Source organism: Schistocerca cancellata, chromosome 11, assembly GCF_023864275.1.
Source record: "Schistocerca cancellata isolate TAMUIC-IGC-003103 chromosome 11, iqSchCanc2.1, whole genome shotgun sequence".
NCBI classification, from domain to species: Eukaryota; Metazoa; Arthropoda; class Insecta; order Orthoptera; family Acrididae; genus Schistocerca; species Schistocerca cancellata.
Window position 1 is genome coordinate 10,613,849 of NC_064636.1, and position 16,464 is coordinate 10,630,312.

A 16,464-nucleotide genomic window follows, 5' to 3' on the forward strand; every position below is an offset into this window, starting at 1 on the left:
CTACTGCCAGGTGCTCCATATCACCAACCTCAGTAATCAACCGACATCGTGAGACAACAGAATGGGGTGCTCCGCGCAACTTACGGACTTCGAACGTGGTCAGGTGATTGGGTGTCACTTGTGTCATACGCCTGTATACGAGATTTCCACACTTCTAAACATCCCTAGGTCCACTGTTTCCGATGTGACAGTGAAGTGGAAACGTGAACGGACACGTACAGCACAAAAGCGTACAGGCCGACTTCGTCTGTTGACTGACAAGAGACCACCGACAGTTGAAGAGGGTCGTAATGTGTAATAGGCAGACATCCATCCAGACCATCACACAGGAATTTCAAAATGCATCAGGATCCACTGCAAGTACCACGACAGTTTGGCGGGAAGTGAGAAAACTTGGATTTCACTGTTGAGCGGATGCTCACGAGCCACACATCACGCCGGTAAATGCCAAACGACGCCTTGCTAGGTGTAAGGAGCATAAAACATTGGACGATTGAACAGTCAAAACACGTTGTGTGGAGTGACGAATCACGGTACACATCGTGGCGGTACCATGGCAGGGTGTGGGTACGGCAAATGCCCGGTGAACGTCATCTGCCAGCATGTGTAGTGCCAACAGTAAAATTCGGAGGAGGTGGTGTTATGTTGTGGTCGTGTTTTTGATGGAGGGGGCTTCCACGCCTTATTGTTTTGCGTGGCACTATCACAGCACAGGCCTACTACACTGATGTTTTAAGCACCTTCTTGGTTCCCACTGTTGAAGAGCAACTCGGGGATGGCGACTGCATCTTTCAACATGATCGAGCACCCTTTCGTAACGTACCGCCTGTGGTGGAGTGGTTACACGACAGTAACATCCCTGTAATGGACTGGCGTGCACAGAGTCCTGACCTGAATCCTATTGAACACCTTTGGGATGTTTTGGAACACCGACTTCGTGCCAGGCCTCACCGACAGACATCGATGCTTCTCCTCAGTGCAGCACACCGTGAAGAATGGGCTCCCACTCCCCGAGAAACCTTCCAGCACCTGACTGAACGTATGCCTGCGATAGTGGAAGCTGTCATCGAGGATAAGGGTGGACCAACACCATACTGAATTCCAGCATTACCGATGGATGGCACCACAAACTTTTAAGTCATTTTCAGCTAGGTGTCCGGATACTTTTGATCACACAGTGTACACAAAGTTACTAAGGCACTGGTACATATTACATTTCCATGCAGATGCCACGGTTTTCTAGGCATTTGTGCCATTGGCAAAAATCTGCCAAACCAATATGAAAGAAATGTGAACCAAGGTGTAGGAATTATTTAACAACAGCTACCAAAAGTGATCTGACCCTTTGTAACGATACGGTGCAGAAATGTAATGGCTTCCACCCAATACCGCATTAAGTGACGGCGAGACAACACCATTCACTCAGCTCTATTCTTGCCCAAAAGCTGCCGCAGTGCCTTGTGAGGAGACTTCTTCCAGCAGTTCGACGATTCCGGTACAAAGTCCTTTACACCGACAAAGCAGGTGTACAGTTCATCTGCCGCACAGCACATGCCGATGTAACGATCGGCCAGAATCGATCTTCCGATGCGGCACGTTTCCGTCTACCGAGATGTTCAGTTGCGTCGACCTTTGCCCCTTTCACATTTCTGTTTTGTCCTTATGAAATTCCTGGCACTACAACCAGGACTGTTTTCGTGACATTTCACAGACTCAGTAAATGTCCTGTAATTACTGGCAGGTTACAGGAGCGGTCATTTTCTTCGAATGCAAAACATTATCGTACTTCACACTTCATTGCCAATCACGTATCTGTCGACAGCATCTCAAAACCGTATTTCGAAGCGTGACAGTCCATCATTCTCCATTGCTGGTGGCATTCATTCGAGTGGGTTATTTAAACACCCACGACTACCTATATTAAGTGGTGTCTGACGGTCATCAATACTGTACGATCATTTATTACCTTACCTATTCGACCACACTCTTAACAAGACAGACCAACGAAACTGCCGCAGTAAAAATTTACATGCTAGCCTCAATATCATTTACAGCCGAGTGTCTGAGGTGAGACAAATAGGCGTCTAAAGCATCCGCAGCAAGCAGCACGTGCCTTAATAATATCTCAAGCACTCACATATTTCAGTTTCACACCACCGATAAAACCCGCTAGGGACTGAAGTGTACAGTAATGGTCACACAGTTAGTGCAGCACAGTGTGTAAAATTCCTTAGTGCAAGCTGCATAAGAAGCTAAAATGGAGTCAACACGCGGATACACTAAGCGAGACACTCAGTTCGGCACGTTAGAAGCACCTCCCGCCCTGCTGACGCCAACTCGAACGTGAAAGAATATTGGCTTATTCTGCATATCTCCACTCTTTGTCGTCTTGTCTTATAGGGCAGCGCAGAAAAAGTAAATAAAGAGCTCGTTCAGCAGAGGAGAGCAGTAAAATAGTCCGTAAAGCAGATTACCCAGAAGGCTTTTTAAGGCTGTCTAAGTTCTTACCCTCATTTCCCCCAATACATTTACTATTTAACAGTGTACATTGGTGACGATACAAACTAGTTTCAGCTACGTTGTGATGCACACTACTTTTGTCAGCAAAATAGTGAATACACACAAAAACAATTTTCTCGTAGACATTGCCCTCTCGTCCAGACTTCAGAATAAAGTTGTGTGCTTTGATGGGAAGGTATTCAATAAGCTGCCATCTAACAGAAAACAAGCAATTGATAACTCTACCAGTTCAGAAGAAAATAAAAAAAAAAACATTTTCATTATCAACAGTTTTTGATTTGGGAACTGAAAAGTTCTGTCAGCCACAGGTCAAGCAGCAATGTTTGCTACGAAGCTGCACAGTGAGTGGTAATGTACTGTGAATATTCACGTATCCCACTGTCCACCATCGTCACCTCCGGTTGTCGTACTGCCACAGACATCTGGACAGCTCCTCACTGAAAGTGTCCCCGGCTGTTCCAGCTGGCACCCTACGTTAATGTCATATAGTAGGTGTCTGGAGACTTTTGACCACACAGCGCACTTTCCAAACTCCACGGAAGCTCTCCAAAATATGGGAGCCCTGACAGAGACGCAGAGGTTCCGGATTGAGAGCCTGAGTCTGGCACACATTTCTGAGCCCCCGGGAATTTTTGGCATTCCCCTTCGGCACAAACTGCGAGAGCGGCGTACTAATTTTATTCGACGCCAAAAGAAATCTCGGGAAATTTCAGTTATACAGTCTGCACAGTGATCAATTTGTGACGGTATGCACAAGTGCCCCGTACCGGTACCTCTGACAAAAAAAGTCAGTAAGGAGAGAGTTACAATAACTTTTTAAGAAGTCTACAATGTAAGAAAATATAGAGTAGCAATTTATCTTTTCTTCAGGCAAACTGACCCATTACGGGAACTATCACTCAGTACAAAATGACACACAAAACCTACAACGACGGCCTCGTCTGGCGGCACCGACTCGGCTGCACACAGAGTCACCTGTGACACGTGTAGCTTTGTGTTCAAGTGATCACCTGCTGTCACGAAAATTCTCTTTATTGTACACACGTACAGCTTTTTTCAAATTTCAAATACAGACTAGGTAATCTCTCGAACCCGATATAATATAGGAACAGTGCTCAATCGAAACAAAAACTAAAATACAATGACGGTCCAAAAAGGTAATAATTCCTCTGTAACAAAAGGCTTATTGAGAAATCAAAGAGGTACACAAAGTTACTAATTCACTGGTCCATTTTAGTTTTCCTCACGGTCACCACCACTTTCTAAGCATCGGTGCCATCATCAGTAAACCGTGCTGTCAAAATCAGCACGAAAGAAAACTGAATCCTGGTATAAGAGTTACTTGACAAAAGCCTCCCAAACACCATTTTGTCCCTGACGGAGACGGCACTATTCGCTCAGCTCCATTTTCGTCTGAAAGTCACTCCAGTGCTCGGCGAGGACACTTCTTCAAATTGTCCCGTGTGTTGTGCACGATATCATTCTTTAATGGCAACGGATGTGTCGGATTGTGTACCACACAGAGTCACGGCCAGCAGCTTGAAGCGACTCTGACGCGGCACGCTCCGTAATCTGAATTGCACGTACCAAGCAAACTTGTCCTTTGCCCCTTTCACACTTCTGTTTTGCCTCTACCAAACTGTTCGTTTGTTTTCTGAAAAGGAAAGTTGCTGCTGAGTCGCAGACAGGCACAACAAAAAGACTCAACAGTAGACACACACACACACACAGTGTCTACTGTTGACAGTCTTTTTGTTGTGCCTATCTGCGACTCAGCATCTATGCTATAAGGTGAGTAGCAACTTTCCTTTTCATAAAATTACTGCATTCCATCCTGGACTTTCATTTTTTTTTTTTTTTTTTTTTAATTTATTTAGGGCGTAAAATCAACTAGGATCATAAGAACCCGCGTCAGAACCACAGAACATGGAAAAGAGTTAAGACCACTACACATTAAGCACAATCAATGGAGGGAAAGACAGCTAAAAACAGGGACTTAGAGATACGCGTCTGCCGTAAATACTGAGCAGTGTTCCGGAAGCCGATACCGAAAATTGTCAGCGCCAATGACTGAGCCGCATTTAACTCCGCACTCCGTCCGAGAGCCGTCACTGTACACAAAAGTACTACAGCGAAGTTCCGTGCGTAGGTTGTGAAACTTTTGGGGATAGAGTTAGGCCGGAGTAGTGTCTTTAGTAAGCAAACGAAGGCTAAAGTGAACACGAGTCGCTGCACGGAGCCGAGGTGGTGAAGGGTTCGCACCCACTGGGAAAGTGGCAGGGAGCGCGAAGTTAAGCTGCCAGAGAAAGAGTCAAAAGTGAACTCCACGAGGTAACAGAGAAGAGGGACATGCCCCATTACGGCGATCGAAGGAGTCGTCAAAGGAGGAGACGTAGGACGGGTGGCCGGGCACGGCAGACAAATGGCACGCGTACCTGCCGAGGAGAAAGTCACGGCGGTACGACAGTGGTAGTTTGGCAGCTTCGGCATACGGACTCGACCGGGTTAGTGTAAAAGGCACCGGTGGCCAAACAGGTGCCACCACGGTACAGTCTATCCAAACGGCTTAAGACGGACAGACGCGCATATACATAAAAGAAACACCCGTAGTCTAGTTTCGATTGGACTGGATCGGATTGTTTGGCGGAAGAGACCAAACGGCGAGGTCATCGGTCTCGTCAAATTAGGGAAGGATGGTGAAGGAAGTTGGCCGTGCCCTTCCAAAGGAATCATCCTCGCATTTGCCTGGAGTGATTTAGGGAAACCACGGTAAAGCTAAATCGGGATGGCCGGACGCGGGTTTGAACTGTCGTCCTCCCGAATGCGAGTCCAGTGTGCTAACCACTGCACCACCAGAGCCCGTGACATTGTGGGGTCGAGAGAAAACTTGTTATATAGCTACAGTTAATCGATATCTGTTAATGAAGGCAGAAAATTTTTGGACTTTGTCCATATCAGTCAACGTTTTTGCGACGTTCCGCAAAATGTAACAACTTTGTAATGCACAGTTACTGTAATTGAGAATACGACAAACGAGACATCGTTAACGAGAATTGTCAAATTTATTTTGAAAGTTGGATTTGCACTCTCAACTTCCAGCAGTAGCTGCAGTACTTCGAGAAAAGAATTACAATTGAAAGATGTCGACGACAGTGGCAAAGTATGGTGAAAGCGGTTAAATAATGGCAGATCTTAGCTCCCGATCAGACCGTTTTGCCACCTAATATCACGGTACCAGTCAAACGTCGCATTAGGAGCATTCCCTGTGAAAGGACCCTTTATACCAAAGGACTGAAGTAGTTCAAAGTATTTGTAATAATAACTTTTCTACAGTGGAAGATTCCTTCTCACAACTAAACAATTTATTTAAAAAAAAAAAAGAAATACTTCATTATTTTTTTTCTATAGTTATTTCGATTTCATCATTGTAGAAATACCCGGCAAAGGGAAATTGCAGCTTGTGGGTTGACTGCCCTGATCACTTTCCTTTTTGAAACCTTTTGGAAGTGAGGTTATGCCAAGATCTGCAACACCGTTTCTTTACAGCACAACTCTCTCGTACCTAAAACTGTGACGGTGTGTGGCACAACTTTACTGCATTATATCAACATTTTTGATTCAATGTCATACATCAAATAAATTAAACAGTTATTTCTTTGTTTGCCTCCTAGATGTCTAGAAAGATCACACGTGTTTATACAATAACTCAAACAGAATGCAGTCAAGTATTCAGAATATCAATCAAAAGTGTCAGAAGGTTTAAACTACGAAGGACGAAAGAAAAACGAGCATTTCAAATGGTGGAACGAATCAAATGGTGGAACGAAGTTAAAATTCGAGTGCGAGTGGGATAGGATAAGACAGAAGCAGCACAGAGAAAAGCTAAAATCATTCGGCAAGACAGGCAAAGGATTTCTAGAAAGTGTTCTTAAAGCAGTACTGTAGCACGTCACTAGGGAAAGCAGCTGATAAGGCAATGACAAGTTTGCCAACACCCCAAGGAAATTAAAACAGTGGTAGAAAAACTGTTTGTTGACAAGGTACCAGAATTTGTGAGTAATCTGAATCTGTGCCATAAATTAAAAAAAAGGGATGTAAATGTCTGAATGAAATGAAAGCTAATGCAATACAGTTTTATCTTTGTGATGACATTGGCAGAACAGAACCAGATAAAAAGGACAAAGTTACCATAAAGAACACCCAAACTGGGAAGAAAGGAGTGGTTCAAAAACATATGAATATATGATGATTACTGCTAAAGGCTAAAGAGTAGTATTCTGACTGTGTGATTGAAAAATCCAAGTTTTCTGAGCTTTGCCCACCATTTGTATTTCCTGTTTCCTCTATGTTCCGTAACATGTGCACGTAGATACCACACTAATATGCAGCTAAACAGGAGTATTTCCACGTAGAATACTATAATTGATAGCCCTCTGTGTGTGAGATCCTGAAAACTTTGACTGTATGTCAGACAGGCTGAAAATAGGCAACTGCAACATTGCACATATCTTCGGTGATGAAGAAACAATTCGTAATGAAATACAATGTACCCAACGGAAGGTTTTGACGGACACCCCAAACTGTAATGGAAACTGGATTTATATCTGCCTGTGTGAAAAAAGATACGCCTGCAGTTCCCAGCACTCAAAACTTCACTGTTATGTGGAAAGAAAACAGACTCGGCACTCTGAAGGTGTAAAGAGAACATTTGTAAATTGTGACGCACTCGTTCGGACAGATTTTGCGCAACACTACACCACTGTGAGCCGAGATGAAATTGAAAGTGTTCACTGGGATCAGCACAAGTTTACTATTTTCACTGCTGGCGTTTGGTTAAATTATCATATTATTGCTAATTATGCCATTATAAGTGACAATATGTCCGATATGGGCACTCTTAAAAATCCTCGTTCAGGATCTGAAGAAGAAACAGTCGAATTTTCAGCATATCAAAATTTTTCCCACGGTTGTGCTTCACAGTTCAAGAATCACTTTACACTTCCATATCTTCCACGTTTTCAGTCCGAATTTGACATTTCTGCTCCGACTGGAATTTGCTGCCACTTCCCTCGGCAAAGAGGCAGGTTGACGGTGTTGGAGGAACTACGAAAAGAATCGTTTGGCAAATGGCAAAATCACTTCAGTAGACAGTAAACTTGCCATACAAATTACGTATATGTGCAAAACAGAATTAAAAAGGTGTAACGCTTCTTTTCACAAGTGCAGGAGTAGTTCAGTCATCAGCGTCATTTCTGGATAGTCACTGGAAAAATCTATAACCAATTCATCCCTTTGTGAAGTTCATTACAGTTTGGTGGTGGAAAAGTCCTCATCCAGCAAAGAAAACAGTACCACTGAGCCAGGAGATTTTGTACTGCAGTGGGAAGATCCAGGAGGAAGGAAGACTATTTGGCAAAAGTGAAGGAATACGAGGAGGAAACTAACCAAGTATTACTCAACTACAAGCTGTATTTGGCCAGTAAGTGAAGACAAGTCTTGAGAAGACATATCAATAATTGTGAAGAAAGTACAAACTCCTAATTTGATCAACAAAAGAGGCCAGTTTGTGTTTCAGAAATAAATGCACATTTGCAAACTTGTCTCCCCCCTCCCCCCAATTTTGCCGAGAGTATTGCTCTCGTGTATCACAGACCCATACCGATTCTGACTAATGAGGGGACTCTGAACTTACAGCAAGTAGGACAGCACGGACAGTCACCGGATCATCCGACTGACAGGACGGCACCACAGAGGTGCGGGAATACTGGACTTGGCAGAAATTCTGAGATGGATACAAACTGACCCACGAAATCCTACTTACGACTATAGCCGGGTGCATATCATTCCAGTAGGGATCTCAAAGAAAACATTACACTAGATTTTAAATAATCATTCTTACCGTGTTCTGTATACGAACAGAATGGGAAGAAAGCATAAAGTGTGGGACTGAGAAATATCCTCAGCCGTGCACTCCGTCTGCAGAGTACGGACATAAATAACGTAGACCGGGTGAAAATACTGAGGGATGCCGAGAGATAGGAATGCAAACATACAGAGAGAGGCACGGGATTCATTGTGCTCCTGGTGTCAGTTGAAAAGATATGTGAGCAGGGTCTGCAATGACCCATGATGGGAAGTTCAAAAAAATATTATTACTTAAGTTTTGGAATTAACCAGGCTTTTAACTAATTATACACCTATTACATTCTAATTATCTTCTACTGCTGAATTAAGCTGACACATATAATACCACAAAGATGTCTAGCGCCTAAACAGCGAAGTCCAAAAATTGACGAAAATGAATTTCCATAGTCAGTTTAAAGTAGAAGTATATCACTATGAGGTGAAGCAAGAATAGGCATCAAAATCAGCCTTTTCTTCGTCATGCACCAAATTCTCGGTCGTGCAACAGAATGCTCCGAGTTGTGCGAGCAGTCAATTTGTAATCGGCTCTGTCCAGCAACAATCTTTGAGTCAGAGCGTATAGCAAACTCTAGCTGTTTGTAATGTATATTCTCTAAACTTATAATGTTTCATTTGTCTGTATCCTCAGACTTCTTACCACAAAACATGATGTGAAACATTATTAAATGCCTTCTCTAGAACAGATAGTTAAAACCTCACTCACAATGGAAATATATTGGATCTAATGGCAACAAATAGACCTGACCTCTCTGAGGAAGTCCACATCAAAACTGGTATCTGTGAACATGATGTGGTTGTGGCAACAATAATTATGAAAGTCCAAAGGACAACTAAAACGTGCAGAAAGGTACACATGTTCAGTAAACTAGATAAAAAATCAATAGTTTTGTACCTCTATGAGAAATTTGAAACTTTCAGCACATGTCAGGAAGATGTAGAGGAACTCTAGCTCAAGTTTAAAAGAATATATGACCATGTACAGGACAGATATGTATGCAGAAAAACAGTCCATAATGTAAGGGAACCCCCATGGTGTACAGCCACTGTAAAGAAACTTTTACAGAAACAGAGAGTACTGCACAATAGGTGTAAAACAAAGCACACAGCTATAAATGCAGAGATGCTGAATGAAACACATTTGGCTGTCAAGAGAGCAATTTGTAATGCCTTCAATGATTACCATATCAGAATATTGTCAAGTGATCTTTTAGAAAACTCAAAGAAATTCTGGTTGTATATAAAGGTTCTCGGTGACAAAGTTAGTTTCCAGTCACTCGGAAATGAGACAGGAACTGAAATTGATGGTAACAAAGAAAAATGAAAGAACGTAGTATCCTATGTCTACAATATCAGGAATTGGCCAACTCACACACGTACCTGGGTGTAACACTTTGCAGGGATGTGAAGTGAAATTATCACATAGGCTCAGTTATGGGTAAAGCAGGTGGTAGACTTTGGTTTATTGATGGAATACTGGAGAAGTGCAATCAGTCTACAAAGGAGACTGCTTTAAATCACTCACATGACATTCTAGAATACTGCTCAAGTGTGTGGGACTGTACCAAGCAGTGGATATTGAACGTATGCAGAGAAGGCAACATAAATGGTCACAGGTTTGTTTGACCCGTGGGAGAGAGTTACACAGATGCTGAAGAAACTGAACTGGCATTCTCGAAGATAGGCATAAACTAACCTGAGAATGTCTCCTAACAAAGTTTCAAGAACCAGCTTTAAATGAAAGCTCTAGGAATATACTACAACTTCCTACATATCACTCTCATATGTACAATAAGAACAAGATTATAATAATTACAGCATGCACAAAGGCATCAAACAATCATTCTTCCCACATGTGAATGGAATGGAATGGAGAGAGACCCTATGCCATCATCCAATTTATGATGAAATGCTTTTTTTTTTTTAAATATAAAGGAAAGTAATTGCAATGTCACTTTATTTATTACTTTTCTGAAGATTTTGGAATTTAGACAGAGACAGACAGAGAGAGAGAGAGAGGACAGGGTGTTACAAAAAGGTACGGCCAAACTTTCGGAGAACATTCCTCACACACAAAGAAAGAAAATACGTTATGTGGACATGTGCCCAGAAACACTTATTTTACATGTTAGAGCTCATTTTATTACTTCTCTTCAAATCACATTAATCATGGAATGGAAACACACAGCAACAGAACGTACCAGCATGACTTCAAACACTTTGTTACAGGAAATGTTCAAAATGTCCTCCGTTAGCGAGGATACGTGCATCCACCCTCCGTCGCACGGAATCCCTGATGCGCTGATGCAGCCCTGGAGAATAGCGTATTGTATCACAGCCGTCCACAATACGAGCACGAAGAGTCTCTACATTTGGTACCGGGGTTGCGTAGACAAGATCTTTCAAATGCCCCCATAAATGAAAGTCAAGAGGGTTGAGGAGAGGAGAGCGTGGAGGCCATGGAATTGGTCCGCCTCTACAAATCCATCGGTCAGCGAATCTGTTGTTGAGAGGTGTACCAACACTTCGACTGAAATGTGCAGGAGCTCCAACGTGCGTGAACCACATGTTGTGTCGTACTTGTAAAGGCACATGTTATAGCAGCACAGGTAGAGTATCCCGTATGAAATCGTGATAACGTGCTCCATTGAGCGTAGGTGGAAGAACTAAAATGAGCTCTAACATGGAAATTAAGCATTTCCAGACACATGTCCGTATAACATATTTTCTTTATTTGTGTGTGAGGAATGTTTCCTGAAAGTTTGGCCGTAACTTTTTCTAACACCCTGTATATGTAATTGTTGGGTTCAATCGTATTCATATCATGAAATGTCTGCTTGTGTCTGTATATGTGCAGATGGATATGAGTGTTTGTGCGACTGTATACCTGTCCTTTTTCCCCCCCTAAGATAAGTCTTTCCGCTCCCGGGATTGGAATGACTCCTTACCCTCTCCCTTAAAACCCCCATCTTTTCGTCTTTCTCTCTCCTTCCCCCAGTCCTGATGAAGCAACCGTGGGTTGCGAAAGCTTGAATTTAGTGTGTGTGTTTGTGTGTCTATCAACGTACCAACGCTTTCGATTGGTAAGTTACATCATCTTTGTTTTTAGATATATTTATCCCACGTGGAATGTTTCCCTCTAATATATATATTAACCATCCCCCCATGAACCATGGACCTTGTCGTTGGTGGGGAGGCTTGCGTGCCTCAGCGATACATATAGCCATACCGTAGGTGCAACCACAATGGAGGGGTATCTGTTGAGAGGCCAGACAAACGTGTGGTTCCTGAAGAGGGGCAGCAGCCTTTTCAGTAGTTGCAGGGGCAACAGTCTGGATGATTGACTGATCTGGCCTTGTAACAATAACCAAAACGGCCTTGCTGTGCTGGTACTGCGAACGGCTGAAAGCAAGGGGAAACTACGGCTGTAATTTTTCCTGAGGGCATGCAATTTACTGTATGATTAAATGATGATGGCGTCCTCTTGGGTAAAATATTCCGGAGGTAAAATAGTCCCCCATTCGAATCTCCGGGCGGGGGCTACTCATGAGGATGTCGTTATCATGAGAAAGAAAACTCGTGTTCTACGGATCGGAGTGTGGAATGTCAGATCCCTTAATCGGGCAGGTAGGTTAGAAAATTTAAAAAGGGAAATGGATAGGTTAAAGTCAGATATAGTGGGAATTAGTGAAGTTCGGTGGCAGGAGGAACAAGACTTCTGGTCAGGTGAATACAGGGTTATAAAAACAAAATCAAATAGGGGTAATGCAGGAGTGGGTTTAATAAAGAACAAAAAAATAGGAGTGCGGGTAAGCTACTACAAACAGCATAGTGAACGCATTATTGTGGCCAAGATAGATACGAAGCCTACACCTACTACAGCAGTACAAGTTTATACGCCAACTAGCTCTCCGGATGACGAAGAAATTGAAGAAATGTATGATGAAATAAAAGAAATAATTCACATAGTGAAGGGTGACGAAAATTTAATAGTCACGGGTGACTGATTTCGGTAGTAGGAAAAGGGAGAGAAGGAAACGTAGTAGGTGAATATGGACTGGAGCTAAAAAATGAAAGAGGAAGCCATCTCGTAGAATTTTGCACAGAGCACAATTTAATCATAGCTAACACTTGGTTCAAGAATCATAAAAGAAGGTTGTATACATGGAAGAAGCCTGGAGATACTGACACGTTTCAGATAGATTATATAATGGTAAGACAGAGATTTAGGAATCAGGTTTTATATTGTAAGACATTTCCAGGGGCAGATGTGGACTCTGATCACAATCTATTGGTTGTGAACTGTAGATTAAAACTGAAGAAACTGCAAAAAGGTGGGAATTTAAGGAGATGGGACCTGGATAAACTGAAAGAACCAGAGGTTGTAGAGAGTTTCAGGGAGAGCACAAGGGAACAATTGACAGGAATTGGGGGAAGAAAAACAGTAGAAGAAGAATGGGTAGCTTTGAGGGATGAAGTAGTGATGGCAGCAGAGGATAAAGTAGGTAAAAAGACGAGGGCTAGTAGAAGTCCTTGGGTAACAGAAGAAATATTGAATTTAATTGATGAAAGGAGAAAATATAAAAATGCAGTAAATGAAGCAGGCAAAAAGGAATACAGATGTCTGAAAAATGAGATTGACAGGAAGTGCAAAATGGCTAAGCAGGCATGGCTAGAGGACATATGTAAGGATGTAGAGGCTTATCTCACTAGGGGTAAGAAGGACACTGCCTACAGGAAAATTAAAGAGACCTTTGGAGAAAAGAGAACCATTTGTATGAATATCAAGAGCTCAGATGGAAACCCAGTTCTAAGCAAAGAAGGGAAAGCAGAAATGTGAAAGGAGTATATAGAGGGTCTATACAAGGACGATTTACTTGAGGACAATATTATGGAAATGGAAGAGGATGTAGATGAAGATGAAATGGGAGATATGATACTGCGTGAAGAGTTTGACAGAGCACTGAAAGACCCGAGTTGAAACAAGGCCCCCAGAGTAGACAATATTCCATTGGAACTACTGACGGCCTTGGGAGAGCCAGTCCTGACAAAACTCTACCATCTGGTGAGCAAGATGTATGAAACAGGTGAAATACCCTCAGACTTCAAGAAGAATATAATAATTCCAATCCCAAAGAAAGCAGGTGTTGACAGATGTGAAAATTAGCGAACTATCAGTTTAATAAGTCACAGCTGCAAAATACTAACGCGAATTCTTTACAGACGAATGGAAAAACTAGTAGAAGCCGACCTCGGGGAAGATCAGTTTGGATTCCGTAGAAATGTTGGAACACATGAGGCAATACAGACCCTACGACTTATCTTAGAAGCTAGATTAAGGAAGAGCAAACCTACGTTTCTAGCATTTATAGACTTAGAGAAAGCTTTTGACAATGTTGACTGGAATACTCTCTTTCAAATTCTGAAGGTGGCAGGAGTAAAATACAGGGAGCAAAAGGCTATTTACAATTTGTACAGAAACCAGATGACAGTTGTAAGAGTCGAGGGACATGAAAGGGAAGCAGTGGTTGGGAAGGGAGTGAGACAGGGTTGTAGTCTCTCCCCGATGTTATTCAATCTGTATATTGAGCAAGCAGTGAAGTAAACAAAAGAAAAATTTGGAGTAGGTATTAAAATCCATAGAGAAGAAATAAAAACTTTGAGGTTCGCCGATGACATCATAATTCTGTCAGAGGCAGCAAAGGACTAGGATGAGCAGTTGAACGGAATGGACAGTGTCTTGAAAGGAGGATATAAGATGAACATCAACATAAGCAAAACGAGGATAATGGAATGTAGTCAAATTAAGTCGAGTGGTGCTGAGGCAATTAGATTAGGAAATGAGACACTTAAAGTAGTACAGGAGTTTTGCTATTTGGGGAGCAAAATAACTGATGATGGTTGAAGTAGAGAGGATATAAACTGTAGATTGGCAATGGCAAGGAAAGCGTTTCTGAAGAAGAGAAATTTGTTAACATCGAGTATAGATTTAAGTGTCAGGAAGTCATTTCTGAAAGTATTTGTATGGAGTGTAGCCATGTATGGAAGTGAAACATGGACGATACATAGTTTGGACAAGAAGAGAATAGAAGCTTTTGAAATGTGGTGCTCCAGAAGAATGCTGAAGATTAGATGGGTAGATCGCATAACTAATGAGGAGGTATTGAATAGGATTGGGGAGAAGAGAAGTTTGTGGCACAACTTGACCAGAAGAAGGGATCGGTTGGTAGGACATATTCTGAGGCATCGAGGGATCACAAATTTAGCATTGGAGGGCAGCGTGGAGGGTAAAAATCGTAGAGGGAGACCAAGAGATGAATACACTAAGCAGATTCAGAAGGATGTAGGTTACAGTAGGTACTGGGAGATGAAGGAGCTTGCACAGGATAGAGTAGCATGGAGAGCTGCATCAAACCAGTCTCAGTACTGAAGACCACAACAACAACAACAACAACAACAACAACATATATATTAACAAAAATTGTCAAGTCAAAACTTAAAAAAGAAAAAAAAACAGGGTTCATTATGAATCTGTGTCCCTCCGTAGAACTCTAATACACCATTAATGCTGCAACTATGAAAGAAAAACATTTGTGTCCAATCACTGTTTTGTCTATAGAGGTTTTTCATTCAGAAAAGAACGCCTTTAGTGACTTGGCCGAGTTTGTTACTACATACCTCAGCTAGCTTTTTACCACCAGTTTCATACGTATTTGTGTATGTCACACACATTGCGCACACGTCTCACTCTTTGCTCTTTTACTCCGCAGTACCCAGGGAGGATGTTACATCATTTTCAACAGTTTTACATTTAACCCTCCCCTCTCATCCACATCCTAATCCCTGCGAGTAGCAGAGTTATCTTACGCCCACACTACTTTTATTATAAAAACTGGCCACGTGCAAGTAGGATTTACGTGGTAAGGATTCCGTAAAAACTTAATTGCGTACACTGACAGTTAATCCTCCTCCCTCCTGGAATCGAGATGTTATCTATATTGATAATGGCAAGATATTACTCCCAGGAATTCCAATACTATATTAAAATCTCTACAAAGAGATGTGGACTTCAGCTTATACATTTAGAAATAGAAAATTTAATAAAATATTTTTTATTTACTTTCAAAAATAATACAACCTACATCTTACGATTACATGCAGTAATATGTTCCTCATAAGCTTTTGATGGATGATGAATGCAATGTAAGCTCTAAAAGCAAAAAGATATATTCTGTTATATAATTACAGTTTAACAATTTTTCGATGTTTTTGTTTACTTGTACTGCGAATCCTCAGTTCTTGCCAAATTTCATTGTTCTAGGTCAATGGGGCATACCCTACAGGTTTCGACGAGTGTGTTTGCTAATATCAAAATATGTAACACAAATGGCCATATCTCTTAATTGTATTGACTTAAGAGCTTTAATTTTTGGCACCACCGAGGAACCGTGAATATTAGTATCTGCCATAAATTTCAATTTGACACGCTTACCATTCCTGAAAAAAAAAAAAGGGTTCTTAACAGACACACAGGCAGGAGGCAGACAGACACCAAAGCAATCTTATAAGGATTTCAATTTTACTGATTATGGTATGGAACTCCGTTTTGTATATACCAAATTTTCTTGAAATTTCTTCAGGCATCTCCTACTTATGCTTTTATGTCACCCCTTCTTACCACACCCTCAGTCGTTGGGGTACTACGGAGGTATTGCTGAAACACACCTGGGCTGAAACACTGTTACCCTCAAACTATTGATTCAATACTAATATCAATCTTATTGAATATGTTTATATATTGTGGCTTCTCATCCACACCCCCACCTCTAAGCACGCAGGCACATGTAAACTGTCCACGGTACTTTCATAACAATAGTAAGTAACGAATACAAAAATTAGGTCGAATCTGCTGTAGACCCTTCAGTGGGGTCGGTTTGTTTAGGCGAAGAGACCAAAGTCCGAGGTCATCGGATTAGGGAAGGAAGTCGGCCATCCCCTTTCAGAGGAACCATCCCGGCATTT

General features: G+C 41.9%; 1 protein-coding gene across 2 annotated transcripts in view; it reads right to left on the reverse strand.

The window, feature by feature from the left end:
* The window catches only part of LOC126108724 (transcription initiation factor TFIID subunit 12-like), a 54,336-nt gene that overhangs the window by 30,981 nt on the left and 6,891 nt on the right, over window positions 1-16,464 (reverse strand). The gene's annotated exons all lie outside the window — the stretch shown is intronic.